At 37.9% G+C, this 9,117-nt stretch overlaps 1 pseudogene; it reads left to right on the forward strand.

Moving 5' to 3' along the window:
- The first annotated feature begins 4,851 nt into the window (after positions 1-4,851).
- LOC110580558 lies at positions 4,852-5,577 on the forward strand (annotated as a pseudogene).
- The last annotated feature ends 3,540 nt before the right edge of the window (positions 5,578-9,117 follow it).

The following is a 9,117-nucleotide window of genomic DNA, read 5'->3' on the forward strand; positions in this document are numbered from 1 at the left end:
GGGTTGTGCACCCCTCTGCAGCACCCCCTATCCTGCCTCCAGGTCGGGGCACGTCTCTGCCCTTTGTGCTTCTAAAACCACCAGCCGCTCCCCGTTCACCCCCGCGACCCCGCTGCTCCGGGTTCCCGCCCCGGGGGCTGCCCTAAAGTCCTTTCCCCGCTGCTACCGGTCTGCGAGTTTGTGCCCCATCCCCAGCGCGCGAGGCTGTCACTCACTGGCGGTGTAGGATCCCCACAGCCAGGCACCCTCCCGCTGCCGTTTATCCTCTGATATCTGTCCGCGGAATCACGGCTCCCCGCTTCCTACCTCAAAACCAACCACCTGCGATACTCTGTTGTAGAGATCCAGATCTTCTTACATCTCAGGCTGGTTTTGTGGGTGCTCAGAGTGGTCTGGTAGATATCCAGCTCAATTCCGGGGACCAGTTGAAATAGGGTCCGCTACTCCTCTGCCATCTTTCCCCCGACCCTAAATAGCTTTTAAAATGAGATGGGCAGGAGTGCCTGAGTGGCTCAATCATTAAGTGTCTGCCTTCGACTCAGGTCCTGTTCCCATGGTCCTGGGATCGAGCCCTGCATCGGGCTCCCTGCTTGGCTGGGAGCCTGCTTCTCCCTCTCTCACTCCCCTGCTTGTGTTCCCTCTCTCTCTCTCTCTCTGTCAAATAAATAAATAAAATCTTAAAAAAAAAAAAAAAAGAAATGACCTAAGCAATAAACTAACCATTAGATATGAGTTAGGTAACCTATGCTTTTCTCAACCTTTGAATCCAATTTGATTGTGTATGTGCATTATATTTTTATTTCCATACAACACTCAGAGATTTGACACAGCAATACCCATAGTTTTCTCTGATAAAAAAAGAAAAATCACGTCTTCTGTATTGGCAACATAGCTGGTAACTACTACATATTAAAAATATATTAAAGAGGGCGCCTGGGTGGCTCAGTTGGTTAAGCGACTGCCTTCGGCTCAGGTCATGATCCTGGAGTCCCGGGATCAAGTCCCACATCGGGCTCCCTGCTCGGCAGGGAGTCTGCTTCTCCCTCTGACCCTCCTCCCTCTCATGCTCTCTGTCTCTCATTCTCACTCTCAAATAAATAAATAAAATCTTTAAAATATATATATATATTAAAGACCTCTAATTTTTCAAATTGGCAGTTATTTTACAACTAATAATGTAATGTTCTTACTTTCTCTTCTGTAGTTAAGGGTAGAAAGCAATTGAGCAAGACAATCTTTAAAGCCACAAAATTGTTACTATTCAGCATAACACATTTACTCTTTAAAAAACAAAAAACAGGGGCGCCTGGGTGGCTCAGTCGTTAAGCGTCTGCCTTTGGCTCAGGTCATGATCCCAGGGTCCTGGGATCGAGCCCCACATCGGGCTCCCTGCTCTGCGGGAGGCCTGCTTCTCCCTCTTCCACTCCCCCTGCTTGTGTTCCCTCTCTCGCTGTGTGTCTTTCTCTGTCAAATAAATAAATAAAATCTTTTTAAAAAATAAAATAAATAAAAAAAATAAAAAACAAAAAACAAAAAACAAAAAAAACACTTATTCAGTACCAGCACTTATGTGACAGGCACCATTCTGGGTACTTTGGATATGATGTAATTGCCCCCTGGATTAGGAGTACACAGTTGATGGGTAAGAAGAAAATTTCAAGACAGACCAAAAGTGTCATTTTGGTACAAATATTGAGTGTTATAAAAACAACACAGGAAAATCATATGGTTGAACCTTGAATAGATATTAGCTGGGAATGCTTCCTCGATAGAACTTGTGACGGACATAATTTAGCTAGAAGAGGTATTACTGACTTGAATTGGGTGTAGAAAAAAACTGGAAGAGACACAGTTGTAGGTAGAAGGAGGGAGAAGTCATTCCAGGAAGAAGAAATAACATATGGACAGGCTAATGGTAAGAGAAGTAAGAAAAAAATGACATATATAATGGAGTGTTCATGGTTCAGTTTAGCTAGTACAAGAATGTTCTCTTTGGGAAAGGAGTCAGAGGTCAGACTCTGATGCAGGTATTGATCTTTTTTTCTACTTGCCAACATCTGATTTGAAATGTCTTTACTGATTCTGTGAATATTTTAATTGATTGCAGATTTCTGAAAGGTATGTTTTGATGACAGACATGATTCCTTTGTTTCTTTTTATTTGACTCAATCTGACCAATTTCCCACAGCTGGTGATGATGTTCTCAGATCTGACACTACACCGCTTTTATCATTCCATGTATTTTCTCATCTAGAAAGAGCTATTCTAGTTTTCTTCCAAAAATCTGAAGAGGGCTTTTCTCTTACAGTTGGATGCTGTAGATGGCTTTCTTTACTTTTGTGTGTGTGTGTGTGTGTGTGTGTGGTGTGTGTGTGTGTGATAGAGAGAGAGGGGGGGAGAGAAATACCTATTTGGATCATTGCAGAAAATAACAGATTGAAAGCAATATTGCCAGAAAGCAATGCCAAAGCAATTAGGAACAGGAGTATTCAGCTCCTCTTTCCAAACCAAGGATTAGGAAAGGCATAGAGAGAGAGAGATGAAAGAAATAGGTACTTAGTGGCTACCAATAAGAACGTCGAATATTAATAGGTCCATAATGAAATCCCAAAACTGAAAATGCAACTATAACTTGCATTTAGCCAGGCATCTTGCATTTAATAGATCTTTAATAATTAAGCCCTGAAACTGACGCATCCAGATCAGCTTTATATTTATGATACTCAGAAGAAGGATCTGTTTTGCTGAGCGAAGTTATTATTTATGGAATTTTAGTATTAATTTTAAACATGTAAACAATTATCCCACTCTTTTCCTTCATACATTATGATGCTTACTGTACCAATAATTCAATAGTATGTTACCTTTTGCTTATTTTATTAACTTCTTTGAAAGGGAACTGTGACAAGAATAAGCCTATATTTTGTCACTGAAGGTGTTGTTGATTATATGATTTATTTTTTTCTAAATGAGCAATATTAAATACTAAAAATTTGGTTGCTATTTCAAACAATCCTACTAATACCTTTGAGTGACCATTATTTCTGAATCAAGGGGGCTTATGAATCTGATAAATAATACTTAAACTGTATTTTTCAGTGTTTTTTTAAATATCAAAACAACGATGTGCATGCTCACAAAATTTATATGAAAGATTACGTGAAATAATATTTTATATATTTATGGAATAGACAAAGTAAAATTTCCACCATAAATAAACCTTTTTCTAACCATAAAATATTGCCAGATAACCAACAGGGATTGAGCACCATGTTGGAACAAAAATAGTCCAGAACTACACTTTCAAAGTTGAGCACCTGCTGTAAAATAACCATCTGTGATTAACTGTAATTTAATTATGGATTCATTCCTTTTGTGTACACTGGAAGGATCTCATAGGTCTTCCCCAGTTGGTTGACAATCAACTTCTGGCATTTTGTTAAGGAAACTTGCATATTCCCTTAGTAGCACCTGCTAACTCTATCTCATTGCAAATTTTGTAAAGATCTTCAGGGATTTTATGGTGGCATTGATAAGCAAATAAATTATTAAACTTGGAATCAAAAGCAGCATTCATTAATCATCTGCCTTAGAAAGCTGACGTCCTCAGCCTTAGGATAAGTTGGTGTTTACTTGTAAGTCATATAACTTCAGATATTTAGTGAAATAATTCAGGCAGCCAAATATTTGTGACCCATTTTAATGTCTTACAAAGAGGGTTTTCATCATTTTATCCACAACTGTTTATCTCTTTATAAGAATTAGATTCTGATAAAATCAATGGTATTATATATTTTACCTCTGCACTCATTATTTGATTGTTCTTTTTATTAGATATTTTTAAAATATCATATTCTTTTTATTATGTTCAGTTAGTCCCAAAATATCATATTCTTATAAAGATTCTTCATTAAAATATTACTGGTTCAGGGGCACCTGGGTGGCTCAGTCATTAAGCGTTTGCCTTCGGCTCAGGTCATGATCCCAGGGTCCTGGGATCGAGCCCCACATGGGGCTCCCTGCTCTGCGGGAGGCCTGCTTCTCCCTCTTCCACTCCCCCTGCTTGTGTTCCCTCTCTCGCTATGTCTCTCTCTGTCAAATAAATAAAATCTTTAAAAAAAGATAAAATAAAATAAATAAAATAAAATATTACTGGTTCAAATTTTTCTACCTTCACAATAACTACGAGGTAGAACCAATGTTCCTCTGACCCAGATCATCTTCTGTAATGGTAGAGTGAAGAATTGTGTGAACTCCCTCTAAAACAAGAAAATATGGTAAAAGAACTACAATTACAGAATTGTAGCTAAAGCCACAAAAAAAAATAAAAAACCTACCGAGAGAAATTATTAATCTTCATTAAGACAACAGTCTATAATGCTTTAATTTGGAGCAATTCAAATACCCCCTCTCTCTCTAAGTAATCTGAATAGATCTATAAAAAGCAAAGAGTTTCAATTAGTAAAAGAGAGAGAGAAAGAGCCGAAGAGGAGAGGTAGAGAGAGAGAAATCCAGGCACAAATGACTTCACTAATAAACTCCTCCAAACATTTTTTGAAAGACTTGATAGGAATCCTTCACAAACTCTTCCAAAAAAGATTACACTTCTTAAATCATTCTACGAGGTCACTATTACTGTGATGTGAAAATCAGGCAAACATATTACAAGAAAACTACAAGCGTCATTTTGTGGCGGTGAGACCACAAATAAAGGAGAGCACAGGGCTGTGGAGGGAGGAGGAGGAGTGTGGGGTGGAGTGCTCTGGAGGCCTGGGCAGTGATCCAGCAGCTTGGCCTTGGCCTATGTGAGTGTGGGTGGCAACCACCCTCTGAAAAGGATTAAGATTCAAGATGACCAAGGAGAAACCTCTTCCCAAAAAGTTTCCACTGAGTGAAACAGACTTCAAAGTTATAGCACGTGATGAGTTAATTTGAAGATGGAAACAATGTGAAGCATATGAAGCATAGAACCAAGCTTCGGAGGGCAAGTACACAGATCATAATTAATGATGCAATAGGTTTAAGGGAGTCTGAAGAAAAACTAAACAAGAGTCTGCGCACAGGGAAAACATCCTTGTAATGCGACCAGCAACCAAGGAGCAAGAGATGAAAGAGTGTGCTACTCAAATCAAGTACCTCAAGCAAATCCAGCAGCCTAGTGTTGCCCAACTGAGATCAACAATAGCAGACCCAGTGATCAACTTGTTTTTTCTCTAAAAATGAAAGGTGAACTATAATAGACTAAAGTCAAACTGGAGCAAACCCCAAATGAACTGAGTGCCTGGAGGTTTACATCTGACAGGTGAACAAATCATACTCCCCAGTCAAGACTTCCCTGATAGTTCCACTAGGAGAAAGTTCTGGTGGGACAGCCACGTACTGGTTTCCACACCAAGACTTAGACTTTTTGAGCCAAAAAAAGCCACTTTTTACACTACCCGGCTTGTAACGGTTAATGTAAAACTTCCCAAATGAAACTTATGCTTTAGCTTTTTTCTCTTCCCCTCCCCCTGCTTCCAAGGCCTGATGGCATGGGACTATTCCAAAGTGGCTGCCTCTGAAAAATTGCCATTCTAAAACTTGTAGACACTTGAGAAATGTTTCTGTTTGAAGAAAAGAGAGGGGGAAATGGAAATATCATGTGTGTGGCACACTGTGTCTTCAGTTTGGAGGAAGGAAAACCTACAGATTTAATATCATGAATTGAACTTGTAAAATTCCAGTAAAATGTAAAAACAGGATACCCATCACTCTTAACCTTGAGCATAGTGACTTAGAGACACTGTATGTCAGTGTTACCAATAAAACTGTGATTGTTGTTGAACCTCTCAGTCAAAACTCAAATGAGGTGAATTTTGCCTTAAAAGTGTTTATTTACTAAGAACCAATTTAATAGCCATGAATCAAATAGTAGATGTCAGTACAGGTAGTTCACATATTTAACCACTTAGTTTGGGGCTTTATATAAGTGATTGAGCCTTAAATCCATGTGGTTTTAATCAATGGTTTGTTCTTTGAATGGTTGCTAATGCTGTAGATGATCTTATCAAGGACTGTACAAACATAAAGATATCGTATCAAACTTCAGGTTGAAACTGTTGGAAGCACTAGAGACACTCATTTCACTACTAGATTGTATAAGGATATTGGCTGTGATGAGCAACTCGCTGCATTAATTTTTTTCAGTAGTTAAATTAAATGCCCATTCCATTCAGTAAGCACATTTTTGAAAGAGCATTGTTGTTGGTATTAACAGGGGAATGTGTTTCCTTCATTGTATTTGGGACTTTTGTATTGCACTCTTTAAAAAAGAAAGATTTTATTTATGTGAGAGAGAGAGAGCATGAGCAGGGGGAGGGGCAGAGGGAGAAGCAGACTCCCCACTGAGCATGAAGCCAAACTACACAGGGCTCAATCCTAGGGCCTGAACCTAAGGCAGATGCTTAACCAACCTAGCCACCCAGGCACCCCTGTATTACACTCTTGATATTAAATTAAATGTGCCTTGAAAAAAATATTGCAAGAAAACTACAGAGCAATAGCCTCTATGATTATAAGTGTAGAATATCCTCAGTAAAATGCTGACAGACTGAATCTAGCAACATATGAAAGGATTGTACACCATGGTTAAGTGGAGTGTATCCCAGAAATGTAGGTAGATTTAAGATACAAAAATCAATCAATGTAATCTTGCATAGGAATAGAATACATGATAAAAGCTATGTGATTATCTCAACAGATAGGGGAAAAGCATTTGAAAAGTTCTACACCTTTTCATGATAAAACTATTTAACATCTAGAAATATGTGGGAATCTCTAAGTCTGAGAAAGTGAAACATCCACAACTAACAAGATATTTAATGAAGAAAGACTGAATGTTTCCTCTTAAAATCAGGAACAAGAAAATTATATCCATTTTTACCACTTCTACTTAATACTTTACTGAAGATTCTAGCCACGGCAATTAGATAAGAAAAAAAAGATAAAATGTATCCGGATTATAAAGAAAGAAGTAAAATTATTTTTATTTGTAAGTGACCCAATCTTGGATATAGAAAATCCAAAGGAATACAAACACACATACACACACACACACACACACACATATACACACACTTTATCTGAACTAATAATGGGATTCAGCAATGTGGCAATATCCAAGATCAATTTACAAAAGCCAACTGTGTTTTGTCTTTTTTTAAAGATTTTATTTATTTATTCATGAGAGACAGAGGGAGAGAGAGAGGCAGAGGGAGAAGCAGGCTCCCAAGGAGCAGAGAGCCCGATGCGGGACTCGATCCCAGGACCCTGGGATCATGACCCGAGCCGAAGGCAGCCGCTTAACCATCTGAGCCACCCAGGCGCCTGCCAACTGTGTTTTTATATACCAGTAATGAATGATCTGGTCATGAAACAAGGAAACAACTTAATTCATAACAACAACAACAAATTAATAACTAGGAATAATTTTAATAGAAGAAATACTAGATTCATGTACTGAAAACTTCAAAGCACACTGAGACAAATTAAAGATCAAAAACATCCCATGTTTCAAAACTTAATATGTTAAAATGGCAATATTCCCCCAAATTGATGTATAGAGTCAATATAATTCCCATGTAATTCCTGCTAGTGTTTTGCAGAAATTGGAAAACTAATCTTAAAGTTTATGTGGAAATTCATAGGGTCCGGAATAACTAAGACTATCTTAAAAAAAAAAAAATAAAAGAACAAAGTTGGAGGATTCACATTTCAATTGACACTATAAAGCTACTGTAACCAAGGCAGTGTTACACTGGCAAAGAACAGACATATGGATCATAAAGTAGAATTAAGAGTCAAGAAATACATCCTATATTTATGGCCAATTGATTTTTGACAGAGGTGCCAAGACAATTCAATGGGGAAAATAGTTTTTTCAACAAATGGTGCTGGACAACTAGATATCCACATGCATAACAATGAATGTGGACTCATGCTTCACACAATACACAAAAATGAGCTCAAAGTGGATCATAGACTTCAGTGTAACAGTTAAATATGAAAAATTCTACAAGAAAGCATAGAAGTAAACATCTGTGATCTTGAGTTAGGCCATAGTTTCTAATGTATGCCACCAACTGCAAAAGTGACAAAAGAAAAACATAAGTAAGTAATTCTTAACACTCTATAATAAAAAGACAAATGACCCAATTATAAAATAAAATGGACAGAGAATTTGAATCAACAGTTCTTCAAATAAAATATGTAAATAGCCTATTTCATTCAGCATAATGTCTCCAAGTTCCAACTCTGTAGCACATGTAGGAATGTCTTTCATTATAGAGGCTGAATAATATTCCATTGTGTGTGTATATACCGCATGTCATTTATTCATTCATCTCTTGAATGGATAAATCATGTGGGTTGTTTCCATCTTTTGTATATTTTGAATAATGCTTCTATGAATAAGAATGTGTTAATATCTGTCAAGATCCCACTTTCAGTATCTGCCTTTGGCTCAGGTCATGATCCCAGGTCTGCATTAGGCTCTGCATTAGGCTCCCTGCTCAGCGGGGAGTCTGCTTCTCCCTCTCCCTCTGCCTGCCGCTCTGCCTACTTGTGCTCTCTCTCTCTCTGTCAAATAAATATATAAAACCTTTTAAAAAAGATCCTGTTTTCAATTTTGGGGAGCATATAACCAGAAGTGGAATTGCTGTACCATATGTTAATTATATGTTTAATTTTCTAAGGAACTACCATACTGTTTTCCATAGTCTGTTCAGGAAGCTATAGCAAAACACCATAAACAGGGTGGCTTAAATAACAGACATTTATATCTCATAATTCTGAAGGCTAAATCCAGGATCAAGGTGCTGGCCAATTTGGTGTCTAATGAGGGTCAGCTTCCTAGTTCATTGATGGAATGTGTCATCACATGCCAGAAGGGAAAAGACACCTCTCTGGGGTCTCTTTTTTATGGGCACTAATCACATTAATGAGGGCTCAACAAACACTCATCGAGCAATCTTTGTTAAAAATGATCTTATACTATAATAGTAGTAGAAACTGGTTCTCAAAAATATGTGTCTATAACACCATAATAGTTGAATTATATGGAAGGGGAACTATATAGAA

The sequence above is a fragment of the Neomonachus schauinslandi genome, chromosome 4 (assembly GCF_002201575.2).
Source record: "Neomonachus schauinslandi chromosome 4, ASM220157v2, whole genome shotgun sequence".
Lineage (NCBI taxonomy): Eukaryota > Metazoa > Chordata > Mammalia > Carnivora > Phocidae > Neomonachus > Neomonachus schauinslandi.